Source organism: Aquarana catesbeiana, linkage group LG02, assembly GCF_042186555.1.
Source record: "Aquarana catesbeiana isolate 2022-GZ linkage group LG02, ASM4218655v1, whole genome shotgun sequence".
Lineage (NCBI taxonomy): Eukaryota > Metazoa > Chordata > Amphibia > Anura > Ranidae > Aquarana > Aquarana catesbeiana.
Genome location: NC_133325.1, coordinates 583,831,450 through 583,846,098, shown reverse-complemented (window position 1 = coordinate 583,846,098; position 14,649 = coordinate 583,831,450). Strand labels below are relative to the sequence as shown.

Genomic DNA, 14,649 nt, shown 5'->3' with positions numbered 1-14,649 from the left:
TGCACTGAGCAGAGGCTTCCGTCGGGCCACTCTGCCTTAAAGGTATAGTGAAAGGGGGTGGTGGCGCTCCCTAGTTTGCGCATAGGTGGCCAGTTAGTGGTGTGTACCTGAAATAGTGACATACCAAGCAATAATGAATAGTGTGTGTGCAGACTGTTAATACACCAGAAATGGATATAGTGATCAAATATGACTAATCACAGTCAAAAATAACCACACAAAAAAGCATACATAAACATGGTTGCCTGCTATAAGTAAGGTGAGCACTAAGCAAGCCCCACTCAAATACGGTGATTCCACTAGCGTGGTTGATATGAAAAAATGTCTAAAAGTGAATGCACAAATAATAATCCATATACTAAAATCTTCACTCAAAGTAATTAGCTCACATAATGGTTCAGGTGTTTATGGAAAAACTTGGTAGAGGTTTAAAAAATAATATATAGAAAAGAGAAAAGTGTTCATAAACAAATGTGCAGCTGGTAGTTCGTGTAATATAATTAAATCTTCACTCAGAATGAGTAACACAAAAATGGTGACTTTAGGCGTTTTCAGAAAATCCTCTCGTGACTGAGCACCCCCTCTAGGATCCCCACTCACCAGATCCACTCACCCCCACGGGGGTAATACACTTGTAGTTGTAACCACTACGGTCGCTCCACCACCCTAGTTGCTCGGGTGCCTGGGATATCCTTCCTTTCTCCAGATGCTTTGTGGTGTGATCTGTAGTGGGTTCCTCAGAGGAAAAGAGATGTGGGCTCCCATAGTGTAGTAAATTAATTCTTTTATTAAAAAATTGATTATATATACAGCAACTGGATACAAAAAAAAATAATTTAAAAATATATAATCCTGGAAGGGCTATTAAATATAACCAGAGAGCCGCCCACCAGGCTGTGGTATGATATGGCCGGCTAATGGTAAATATGTAAGCCTAATAGTGCAGCGAACACTTGGTGACCTGCATTGGAGACAGCAGCAGCGCGCTGCGTTCCACCTGCAACTATACCAGGAAATTATGTAGCATGCGTGGTGCCGTCATACGCGTTTCGTCATAGACGTCCTCAGCGACGGACTATTACTCTGCCATAAAGCCCAGACTGGTGGAGGGCTGCAGTGATGGTTGACTTTCTACCACTTTCTCCCATCTCCCGACTGCATCTCTGGAGCTCAGCCACAGTGATCTTTGGGTTCTTTACCTCTTTCACCAAGGCTCTTCTCCCCAGATAGCTCAGTTTGGCAAGACGGGCAGCTCTAGGAAGGGTCCTGGTCGTCCCAAACATCTTCCATTTAAGGATTATGGAGGCCACTGTGCTCTTAGGAACCTTAAGTGCAGCAGAAATTTTTTTTTGTAACCTTGGCCAGATCTGTGCCTTGCCACAATTCTGTCTGAGCTCTTCAGGCAGTTCCTTTGACCTCATGATTCTCATTTGCTCTGACATGCACTGTGAGCTGTAAGGTCTTATATAGACAGGTGTGTGACTTTCCTAATCAAGTCCAATCAGTATAATCAAACACAGCTGGACTCAAATGAAGGTGTAGAACCATCTTAAGGATGATCAGAAGAAATGGACAGCACCTGAGTTAAATATATGAGTGTCACAGCAAAGGGTCTGAATACTTAGGACCATGTGATATTCCAGTTTTTTTTTTTTTAATAAATCTGCAAAAATGTCAACAATTCTGTGTTTTTCTGTCAATATGGAGTGCTGTGTGTACATTGAGGGAAAAAAAATGAACTTAAATGATTTTAGCAAATGGCTGCAATATAACAAAGAGTGAAAAATTTAAGGGGGTCTGAATACTTTCCATCCCCACTGTAAATCTGATGCATTATAGGGAGGGTATACTAAATGAATCAGATTTATATCCTACATATTTAATATATGCTTTGGGTTGATTGTATAACGCAGCAATCCATTTTAGGAAATAAGAGCCAAAGCCCCATTTTTGCAACGTAAAATGCATATACTATATGCATCAGAATGCATGAAGCCTTGCACAAAACAAGGAGGCCCCCTTATTTTCCCCGATTATTGAACCATTAGCCCAGAGAATATGGACTGAACCGTCCATTACAGGTATAAAACTAGGTGGGTACCATCATGGGCTGTGCTTATTTGCAGATGATATTCTTCTATGCTTATCCTCCCCACAAATCTCTGCCCCTAATCTTATAAACATTTTAAAACAGGTTTTCAGATATTTCTGGTCTTAAAGTTAATAAGCAGAAATCAAAAGAATTGAACATTTCATTATCCAATAAAGAAATGGACACTGTCAAAGAGGCATTTCCTTTTAAATGGGCTACACATAGGGTTTGATTTTCTAAAGGCAAATATACTGTGCACTCGCTTTAGCTTCGAAGGGGAAGATCTGCTGATTTTATCATCCAATTATGTACACGCAAAATGCTGTTTATTTTCCTTGCATATCCCCCACAAATCTACTACAGCTTCACTTGTAGTGGAAAGTGGATTTGCCTTTAGTAAAAAAATCCCATAGTCTCTCTAAGGCTGAGTTCACACTGGCATTAAGAGCAGGCATTTAAGAGGCGTTAAAGGCCCATCAAATGCCTATGTACAAGATACAATAGACAGCACATAGTGCTGTTCACACTAAGCGTTAGTGTCGCATCAAAATTGAAGCCTCATGTCGAGTCAGGAGGCGTTTGAAGCCTTTCAACGCCTCCCATTCAAGTCAAAGGTAACTCCTCGCAAATGTTCTGGCAGGCAGTTGAAGCGTTAAGATTTGTTTACTATAATGGAAAAGGCATTGTGGAGCAGTTTTAATGCTCGTCAAATGCTTCAAAACTGCCCATAGGGCACTTGGGAAGCATTTTTAACTCCTCATTAATGCTTTTAAAACACCTAATGCCCATACTAAAGCTCACTGACGCCTGTCTGACACCCATACAAATGCTTTATGAGCATTTGTTGAGCGCTAGAAATTTAGGCAAGTGTGAACAGGCCCTTACCAGCTCACCGCAAAAATCTATTCACTTCCAGTTATCCAGCCTTATTGAAACCACAAGTTTATTGTCAAAATGGTCATCTATTCCAGTGTCACGATTCTGGAAAATCAATTTAATCAAAATGACCATCCTTCCAAAATTATCATATCCATTTAGAGGAGTTCTCCCAATATCGGCTTATTTTTTAAGAATTATGCAGCAGAGAGCGATACGATTCACTTGGGGACAGATTAAACCAAGACAGCCGAAAGAAACCTTACATCTTCCCAAACCACGCGGCAGCTTAGGTCTTCTTAAGCTAGTGAGTGCCCATGAAGAGTAGCAGCACTCATGGAATTGTTCCACCACAAAATTATTATTTTTTTTTTTTTGAAGCAAAGACATGCTAGGGCTGTATGAAGAATTGTCAATTGCATGGGCAGGTTTAATAAGTACTGTACCCAGTAAGTGTAGAAAAATTTAGCAGGTGGTGCAAGGGATGGAGCCCAAGAGGGATTAAGGGATAGATGAGTGCAAGGGTGACAAAATTGAGCCATAAGGTACTGTCTTGCAAGCACAGCGCATTAGACAATGATGTTCATTGAGGGGAGTTCTTGGGCTTGAGTCTGTAGAACTGACAGGACCCATTACTGTACTGAAGTAGGACAATTGCAGGAGAACACCAGCATGGGGGAAAGAAAAAAAAAAAAAAGGAAAAAAACTTCACCCGGTTGCCCCACTTGACAAAGCAATAATGGGGTGCCGCTGCTCACTGTACAGATGGGCAAACAGATGGGAACAAACAGAGCACTACTATGGCTCTAAACTGAAGTAATACTCTTTCCTGACTTGTAGCAGACTCCTGCGTCAACTGGACCACAAATCAGGTACACATACAATATGGCACAGCCCTGGTCCTGACATGCAAAAAGGAATCAATACTAGCCTGACTTTAAGGCCTCATGCACACTGGATGTTTTTACAGCTGCTGTTTTTGGCTTCAGGCATTTTGTTTTCTACAGTCAATACACTCTCCAGCATGTTATCCTATGTGTCCATTGCTCACATAGGCTATCAACTGTTTTTGGCTTGGGAGTTTTTTGGCTTTGTAAAAAAACCCAAAACTAGTAGGTTCTACAAGGCGTTTTTTCAGCTGTAAAAACACACCAAAAAAAAAAAAAAAAGCCTAAAAACACAGATCAACACTAAAAAAAAAACAGCTCACCAGCATTTAACGTTTTTGATCCATTGTGGGAAAACAAAACCCACGCTAAAAAACGCTAGCGCACAAAGGTTGAAAAACTCACTGCAAAGCTGCTGGAGTTTTTATAACGTTATTATAACGTCCAGTGTGCATGAGGCCTAAATGTGCATTTCAAAATCAAAATCCTAAGCCTAATAAAAACACTTCCACTCTCCTGGTTGGCTTTATCCTGTGCTGGCCAACAGGGTTTTGTTGCTAGTGTCAATTCTCCTGTAGGAGGTACTTTGACAATTCTTTTTTCACTCAATGCGTGATAAGAAAATACTTTCCAGATGTTCAGTTCCTAATAAAGATAGCAAATAGTTTTGTTTGAGTTCAAGTATCTTGTTATAGGGTGACGACTCCCTGTCCCCATCTCCCAAGTGTGCTACTGTGTTGTCATTATATGAAACTACAAGAGGCTATTCCAACAAACATTGCACAGCTATAAAAAGGTGTGTGCAATACTCTCCCATCAGGTCTGGCATATGCTCTTTTATTGCCCACAGTGTAGCAGATAGGGGACCAATAAGTAGTGTCCACTATTATCACTATCAGGAAGCAGCTGCAAGTAATTCAGCAGTGGGTGAAAATCTAGAAAATGGCATTTGATCATTTGGGTTGTCTGACCAAAAACATGTTTATGATCACGGCCATCAAAAATACCGTATGGAAGGTTCTCATTCTCAAAGTACAACTGGTTTCCCACTCCCAACTGGTCTTTTACGTACTTTCAGCCCTAAACTATCAGTCGATATTCAGCTCTGCTTTAGGACTCACAGCTTATATGAATAACCACTTTACACTGTAAATGCACACTGCAGCCCGATCCATTCCTATGAGAAAGCAGTACTCATAGTAGGCCTAATCAGTTGCCTGGAGTACAGCTTTCGCGTATGAATGAATAGACCTGTAGTTCACATGCACAGTAAAAAGGCTGTCTGAAATGGATTACCATTTTCAATTCAAGTTGATTATATATATATATATATATATATATATATATATATATATATATATATATATATATATATATATATACACACACACACACACACACACACACACACACACACACACACATATATATATATATATATATATATATATATATATATATATATATATATATATATATATATATATATATATATATATATATATATATATACACATACACACACATATATATTATATATATACATATACATACACACACACACACACAAAAAAAGAAGACTTTGCACTGAAAACAAAACAAACACTAGGGCGGCACAGTGGTGTAGTGGGTTGCACTTTTGCCTAGCAGTAAGAAGGGTCGCTGGTTCGAATCCCAACCACGACACTACCTGCCTGGAGTTTGCATGTTCTCCCTGTGCCTGCGTGGGTTTCCTCCGGGTACTCCGGTTTCCTCCCACACTCCAAAGACATGCTGGTAGGTTAATTGGATCCTGTCTAAATTGTCCCTAGTATGTATGAATGTGAGTTAGGGACCTTAGATTGTAAGCTCCTTGAGGGTAGGGACTGATGTGAATGTAAAATGTATATGTAAAGCGCTGCGTAAATTGACGGCGCTATATAAGTACCTGAAATAAATAATAAATAACACAAATCAGTTACCAATGGTTTATTTAAACAAAGATTCTTACATGTTGTATGAGTGACCATGACAAAACACATCTTCAAGCTAAAATTATTCCATCCTGGCTTTCAGTTGAATTCTATGGCTAATGCATCTTTGGGATTTTGTACTAGTTTATGAGCTGGAAAATCTGGTCTCAATTTCAACACCAATCGGCTCTAAATTAAAAAAAAACAAAACAAAAACAAACACACCCCACACAACAGGACTTTAGAAAATTACTTTTTTTTTTTTTAGACTTGATTTTACTATGAAGATTACTGCAGTAGATAAAATCCATAATATAAAAACACAAAAGGGCAGATTACAATTACTTGCTCAAAAGTGAACAGAAAGCAAGAGGTTAAGTGGTTTAAGGTTTAATATGCAGCAATATGATCTGCGCAGCCAAAGTTATACCAATGTGATCCAGGAACAATATACTTGTAATACAGAAGTTTAGAAACAAGCAAACTACTAGAAATCTGTAGACCAACTTTAGTGGTCATGGGGGAAAACAATGGCAGCAACCACTGCCATTCTTTAGAATATGCTATATAGTTAAAATTAGTACTGTATAGAATTTTCACAGCAGCGGTTTTTAGGCTAGAACAATACTGGATCTATGGATCAATAGGGCTACATTCCTACCTTTGTTTCAGGGTTATGAAAAAAAATCCTGCTTGCTGCATCTTTGGTGTGGCTTCCATCACAATGTACCTTCTATTGCAAATGGTAACGCATGTAAAACATTAAAAACACCCCTTATGAAAAATGCAGAGTGAATGTAGTCTGACTTATGTGCCATCATATTTCCCCACTTATGTTAAGCTAGGTTCACATCTGACAGTGGGGAACAGGTGCGAAATTGCATGCGTTCCACCCACAGAGAAAAGGCACTGCACTTTAGCAGACATGCTGGAGTAACATTAAATTCTTTGACGACTGTTCGATTATACGATTCAGTTGGGACTTATTTCTCAGAGTTTATAGTGGGCAGGGCAGCCTATTGAAATGAATGGGCTGTCATACCCATGACATGCATACAACCCTCGCACATCTGAATGGAGCCTAATGGATTACTCACATCAGAGAGTGCATCCCTAGATTACCTTTATCAAGTAGTGTTAAGGTACAGTTTTTATAAACCTCCAATTGAACAAAAACTCAATTGTACCAACCAGTAGATATAATACATTAGGTGACCATGTGTACAGGGAAGTGGTGGTGGGGGGGGGGGGGGGGGGAGGAGATTAGCCAATATCCCTGGCCCCAGGCCCCCTTTGTGGAAAGTAATGATTGGCCAGAGAAATGCTGACTTAGGCAAATTTTCTCCACCCTCCTGAGAAAGCTAGGACACATGAATGTCTACCCTGCAGACAACCTAAGCATTGAGTTTTTGCAGTAATACTTTCTACAGAATTTACCAAACTGAAAGAACCACAGAGTCATGCGTTTTACACTCACAGAATGCTGGAAGCCAGAATGGAATCATTTTAATACTGATTTCAATGGAAGGCTGAAACACTTTTAGCAAACCATGCAAGGATTCTCAAAATTCTGATATTTTTGTTGACATTCCAACCAACTTCAAAACACAGCATATGAAACCTAACTTTTCTTAACAACCAAACTGATGCTGAAGCAGAACTGGAAAGGAATACAAAATGTTTATTCTGAGACGAAGTGATTAAGGAACAGCATTTCACCTTTTCAAATGTGATCATTCAGAAATGATTATTAGCTTAAAGCCAAATAAAAATGAGCCTGGAACATCTGAATGGCCAATTGTGATGTTTAGAACAAAATAGCAAAACCTTCAGCTTCCTTTGGCCATTACAACTACAGTTATACATATGTGAGAATATTAAAGCAAACATTATCCTGCCTAGCCAAATGCAAAAAGAAAAAAGTTTTGTTGACTAAAGTACAATATAACACATTAATAAAAAGCAGCTCTTTTCAACCCAGAAAATGAGAATTAGCTTGACATAAAAGAAGAATCTATGCCATGTACAATTGTGATCCTTAAAGTTAACCAACAAGGCATTTGGCAAAGACAGCCATAATACAAAGGCTTTTAAAATGCACCCATCATAAGAAATTTGGGTGCTGCCATTTCAGACCTTATAAAAATAGAAGCAGCCTGGCTTCGATGGAGGCCACTTGTGTCAATGACCTAAAACAAATCAGAACTCCCTATCTGAATGCTTGTTCTGGGTCAGTGGCTCAAAGTATTTAAGTAAGAAGGTAAGCTGGCAACTCTCATTTGTAGAGGTCAGCAAAAGCTTGGAATAACCTTTTGTTGGAACTATATCATCGCAACTCTACATGAACCAAGCAGCTTTATATATGTAGCTTTAAGGGCCTGTGCACAAAGGATCTTTAGCTGATATCTCCTGATCTTCATTTTGGCTTTCTGAATTGATTCATAAAACATAAAGGAGTGATACTGTCCAAACAAAATAAGTTAAATTTGAAGCGGGAATACTACAAAAACTCTTCACCCTGACTCAGGATTAAACACTCGAGTCCAACTCCAGGATCGCTTGAGGTTCCTTCACTCACCTCAGCTGAGCAAGCAAACCAATACAGCACCCGCCCTTGAAATCAATTACTTTAAAAGCTTTGCCAGGCTTCAGCTGTTTATTCTCAGCACTGTGAAATGAGTTTGGAACACAAACCACACTGTCCTGTGACTAGGGCTGCCAACACTAAAGGGGTTGACTTTCTAAAACTGGAGTTTGGTGCAGCCAATCAGCTTCTAACTCAAGCTTGTTCAATTAAGCTTTGACCAAAGAGAAAAAATGTTTTTAAAAAAAAAAAAAAAATTAGTAAAAGTAAAATAAAAAACTGGAAGCGGATTGGTTTCTATGTAGAGCTGCACTAGATTTTGCACTCTCCAGTTTTAGTAAAATCAGCCCCAAAGTCTCCACTGATTAAAGATTTTTTTTTTTTTTTTTTTAGTAACCATGTGTGCACAGCTCTATTAAGGCATACACATTTAAGAGGCTCTCTCTTTCCCAACTTAAAAGAAAGTATAGAAGATCTAATACAGGCAACCAAGTCCCTCCCCCCTCCCCAAATAATTACTATTAAAACAAAAAAAGTGTAAATTATCCATACTGCCCACACAAATATGTAGGCATGACGTAAAAGGCCTTTTTGTGGAGAAAAATAAAAACACAACAAAAAAAAAACAAACTTTTTGCCAACTATTCAAACAGATATACCAGCCAAGCAAAGGTTTATGAAAACAGGTGGCCGGTAACACAAGTATATTTAAAAGCATATACTCCCAGCCTTTCACTACAGCCATCAGAGGTGATCAGATAATGCTAAAATGCTATAGCAAAAGTAGGGGACTTGAACAAAAGAAAAAAAAAAAAAAAAAGTAACGTTCTTGGCAGTCACCTTTATAACACTGACTCTGGATTGCAAAAGCACTTCAAACAATCTATTGGAGAAGGAGAGGGGGTGCACCATCTAAGTGTAACCCGTAGTAATGCTTAAACTAAGTAAATACACTCACTTTGAGTGAATCAAGTTCATCATGTAAAGATGACCATCTGTAAGGTTGCAGAGATTGGAAAGGCAAGTGGCTGGTGAACGCAGAGGTTGGCAGGAAAGCGGCTGATATAAGCAGAATTTGGCCGGGAGGCAGCCGAATTGTAAAGGAGAAGGAACCCTTGCTATATTGGAGATGGAACGCAAGCTGTCACGCTGTACTCGTGGCTTCCTGGAAACCTAGGCTGCTTCTGCTTTTCTGCCAACCTCTGCATTCAACAGCAGCTTGCCTTGCCGATCTTTGCAACCTTACAGATGACCATCTTTACATGCTAAACTTGATGATTCACACAAAAGAAAGTGTGTTTACTTATTCTTATTTTAAGCATTACTACAGGTCACACTTCGATGGTGCGCCACCTCTCCTCCTATTTATGTGCATTAGGCCATCTCAAGACCTGATCCAGGGGAACAGCAGCCATCAACACCTTATTACCTTTTTTTTCCTGGGGACTCCGTAGCGCCATAGTTTAATTTATACTTCAAACAATCTATGCATATATTATGACAAAACTGTACTTTTGTTCACCTTCCTAAATGATTTAAAATCTGAATGTATGTGCGGATAACTTTTCTAAACTCAAAACTGACATCCTGGGCTTTATTTGGGCAGAACGGGGAAGGCTCAGAACATGCTGAAGATTTTTATTACTGTCTGTGTGCACAGTAGAGAGACACACTGGCAACGCTCATTCAGAAATAGGGAAATCTCTCCAAGCATACAAACAGAATTAAACTTATACTTTTGGGTGGTAACCTCAGCTAGCTCTTAATAGTTCAGTCTCCAAAGGGGATTTCCATTCATTTTCTGTGCGAGTATCACAAGTATTGATGGAAAAATTAAACTTTCAGAGAACCTGACCCTTTTCTCCCACACTTTTCAAAGTTTTGGATGTCATTTTACTATTCAAATGAGAAATTCAACTTTAAGTATTCTTGTTGCACACATTTTAAAAAAGGTAGCCATGTGCATGTTTGAGAAACCAAGTACAGCCAGATGCCTTCACATACCTCTGGTAGGTCCAACTGCACCACATTCAGGCAGCCCGCATAACTTGAATGCAGAAAGTCAGTGCTTGCAGTACAGAGGTTAGTAAGGGGTGCACTCATGGTATTATATTATGAAATGAGGTGGTGTTTTTGCTTCAGTTTTCTGTAAACAGCAACTGCTGGTATCTTTAAGTCTATGTTTAGTAAAAATTAATCAGCACAGGGGACATTACACATACATTTAATCTGAAGTGTCCCTTGTACTGGTGCTGAATGTCATAGTGGAAAGCTTCAGTCGTATGCCCGCTTCCCCTCCCCACAGCCATGATCTTCCAAAGCTGCAGGGGGGAAATCATCTACTTTCTCTTCTTTATTTCATCCTGTCCTAGCATTTAGCTAGGACAGAGGTAAAAGGGTGTCAACCACCTAGAGCTTTTTGAAGCCCGGCCCATGCAGGACACAGAAGTATACAATGAGAAAGAGGCAGCTTAAACCTGAACAGTATTTTGCAATGTGCTGGGGGTGATCAAAAGCATGTGGCTGTTTTGGAAAAAGTGCACACAAAAAAAAATGAACCCTTTACATTTTCTAAACTTTATGAGACAAATCAGCTTTAAATACATTTCCCTAGAAAAAAAATGCAGGCTTAAAATGAACAAGGTTACTTAATACACACATATGCAGGGCAAATTAGTACCCCATTTTTAAACCTGAATGGTGAAAGGCTATTAGCTGGAGAATAAATAAGAAGCTGGAACACAAAAGGCCAATGACAGGACATGTGAGGATTGCAATCTTAAATCATTATGTATACAAGAGTTAATGAATAAAGCCTTTATAGTCAAGCTAAATTAGAACTGCAGTCATGGTTCTGTGTTAAATTTAACATAATTACAGAAATTAAACTGAACATTAGACATTTATTATGCCCAGGCATGCTTCTGATACCCAAGGGCACACACACACAGTATGAATAGACATGCATGTACCATATATATCGTTTTATCTCTAAGCGCTTACAGCAGAGTCATCAGATAGATGGCTATTCTGTCACATCTACAGGTGTTAAAAAAAAAAAAAAAAAAAAGGTTATATCCACTGCAACAATATATATCGTGAAAGCATATCTAAATAGAGTGTGCATGTACCACCAATATGAAAATGGCAAAGAAACCCCAAACACACAAAAGTCTTTACGAAAATCACACATGTGCTTACTGGGAGCTGTGGAAAAGAAATTAGGGCTTTTGCCACAAAACCAAATTAAAAAAAAAAAAAAAAAAAAAAAAAAAGGAAGAAGTCTCCAGCCTCTATGGAGGAAAGAAAAAAAATCCAATCTTGATCTCAGATCCTGGGGGTATAAACGTATTGAACCGCATCCCAGCACTGAATCCTATAGTTCAATCCCTGAAAATGAAAAGGTAAAATTTGGAGGCTTTGGCCCCAAGTTTTTAAGTTTGTCCTGTAATGTGGTAATCATCCATATGCTTAGTTAAAGTCCTTTATGTTCTACACGTGTGTGCAGGAGAAAGTCTGTTCGATGATCCTATAAAAAGACACACATTAAACCATTAGAACGTGATACACACAACCGTTTGCTATTAAAAGTAAAATGTTCTAAATGTCAAATGATCAGCTTAATAAGTCTGTTAAATACATATCTGGTTTGTGTGCTAAAAGGTTTGCAATTCTGAGCAACACATCTCTGCTGAATTCTAAGAACCAAGTATCCCACTAATATGTGGGTAATTTTTTTTTTTTTTTATCTGTCAAAGGATCTGTCACTCTTCCCTGCCAGCACTGAGATTTAGAACTCATTCACACTGTGCAGCAACTGGCATTTTTCTGCACTGGATAAACACCAATCATATGGGAACTCAGTGATTGACATGCTGCGTTCACACAACAGTGGTGTGATGTGCAATGTAGAAAAATGTGATGCCATGCAGAGACATGAATAAACTATGTGCAACGTTAAAAAAAAAAAAAAGTACACTCAGTAGCATTGAAATCGCTGCCCCCTGCTGGACCTCAAATAAGACACAAGCCTGCATGGTGTAAAAAAATAAAAAAAATAAATCATTTTACCGTACGAAGCAGTGTGAACAAAGTATTAGATGCCACTGGCAGACAGAAGAACCAATCTGTAAGTTAAAGGGATTGTAAAGCTTTGTTTTTTTTGCCCTCTTAAAATAACAAACACGTTATACTTACCTGCTATGTGCAAGGGTTTTGCACAGAGCTGCCCCGATCCTCCTTTTCTGGAGACCCCCAGCGGCGCTCCTGACTCCTCTTCTCAAAATGCTCCCACGGAGAGCAGCTTTCCATGAGGGCACGCTCCAGAGTTCTGCTGCGTCCATGGACAGACAAGACTCAGCCCCGCCCCTCATGTCAATGGATTTGATTTCTATCAATCCTTCCAATGAGGACCAAAGGCAGTGGCTGGAGCTGCTGTGCTCGCCCCCGAAATGATCAGGCTCGGGTAAGAAAAAGGGGGACTCTAGGGGGGCAGCTGCAGCACAAAAGGTTTTTCACCTCAATGCATAGAGCATTAAAGCGGAGTTACACCCTGCAAACCTTTTATTAATAAAAAACATTTGTTGTGTAATTATTTTTAAACTTACCAGAAGTGCCCCGTTGCTAGGTGGTGGCTCCTAATCTGCCACTTCTGGCTCCGCAACACTTCCCCCCCTCGCCTGTGCTCCTAGGAAATGCGAGTCATTTCCCAGGAGTCAGTGGGCAGGACTGTGTGGGGGAAAAAAAAAAAAAAAAAACGCGTTATTTCCAGAACGGAAACGACGTGATTTAAGGAGTTTCCTCCGTCGCCCGTTATGGCAACTTGCTAAGCAATCGGCGCTACGCCCGCCGGAGCATGGCGAATGCACGAGATCGAGAGGTGCATGCTGGTTACCCAGCATGCACCTCTCGATCGGTTATCCAGGAAGAGGTTGCGATTGGGCTTCATATGCCCACACTCATCATGGCAATGGCCAGAAGAGGAGGATCAGCTAAATCGTAAGGGAAAAAAAAAAAAAAAAAAAAAAAATTTAGGTGGCCGGAACTCCACTTTAAGATGAAAAACTAAGGGTTTACAACTTCTTTAAAGTGTTTGTAAAAGTAGGTTTTTTTACCTTAATGCATTTTCTGCATTAAAGAGGATGTAAACCCACTCTGCAGGCTGGTACCTATAGGCAAGTCTATAAGGCTTACCTGTAGGTACTATAAAGAGAAACATTTCTCCTAAACCTTCACGGTACAGGAGATATTCACACTTCATGCAGCCAGTGATGTCACATATAATGACGGTATACCCGCACTGTCCCTTCAGAGCTCCATGTTGCGGTCCGTGACTCCCGTGCGCATGTGCGGGAGAGATCTGATAGCGGCGCAGCCAGACAGCCCGAGTACAGGGAGCCTGGAAGAAAGACCGGGTAAAAATGGAAACGTCTGTCAGCTGACAGCGCGGCAGTGCAGGGCTTCGTTCTAAGGTATTTCATGTTCTGTGAAAAGGGATCAGGGCAAAGCCACACTGGTGCGCACAGGCAGCACTAGAAAGGGAGAAGGAGCATGAAGTGCAGGCAGGGGACCCCAGAAGAGGAGCTTTAAGCTGGTCTGTGCAAAACAATTGCATAGAGCAAAGTATGACTTGTTTATCAAAAAATATAATAAAACAAAAAAAAAAACCCACACATTTTGAACCTTTACAATCACTTTAAGCAATACAGCTTGGTCACTTCTCCTCCCCATTCTGTGACTGGAAATTGAAGCAGCAGATAGATGAGCTCATCCCACTCTTTCAGTCAGCATGTTATTGCAGCCATGAACTTTGTTTTACCATTTCAATGCCATGACATTTAGAACACATCCTTGGAAGATTACAGGTTGGCACAAGGGGAATTTACTAAAACTGGAACAGCTGTGCATAGCAACCAGCTTCTAGCTTCAGTATGTTCAAGTAAGCCTAAAAAATGAAAGCTAAAAGCTCATTGGTTGTCAAGCACAGTTGATCCAGATCTGTTTCAGTCTTCGTAAATGTCCCCCCCAAAAAATTTCTAGGTATTAAAGAAATACACACAGTGGCTACTCATTGTCAGAGTATCTTTCCAGCTGAAAAATGCCACAGGAATGTATGAATTAACTGGAGAGGGAGTCTCACCTCACACTCCTCCCCAGCGTATTCTGAATAGCAAGTTCTAAAACTGCAAGCTATGAAACAACAAATTAGAAGAACTACTTCACCTGACTGCAAGTGATTCATATGAAACTATTTAATAT

The 14,649-nt window shown here is 39.8% G+C and overlaps 1 protein-coding gene across 1 annotated transcript in view; it reads right to left on the bottom strand.

The window, feature by feature from the left end:
• Window positions 1-5,808: 5,808 nt before the first annotated feature.
• YTHDF2 (YTH N6-methyladenosine RNA binding protein F2) overlaps window positions 5,809-14,649 on the bottom strand; it is a 43,052-nt gene continuing 34,211 nt past the window's right edge. Inside the window, exon 6 of the mRNA XM_073616207.1 lies at window positions 5,809-11,920. The gene's annotated coding sequence lies outside the window, so the exon portion shown is untranslated. The remainder of the gene's footprint in view (window positions 11,921-14,649) is intronic.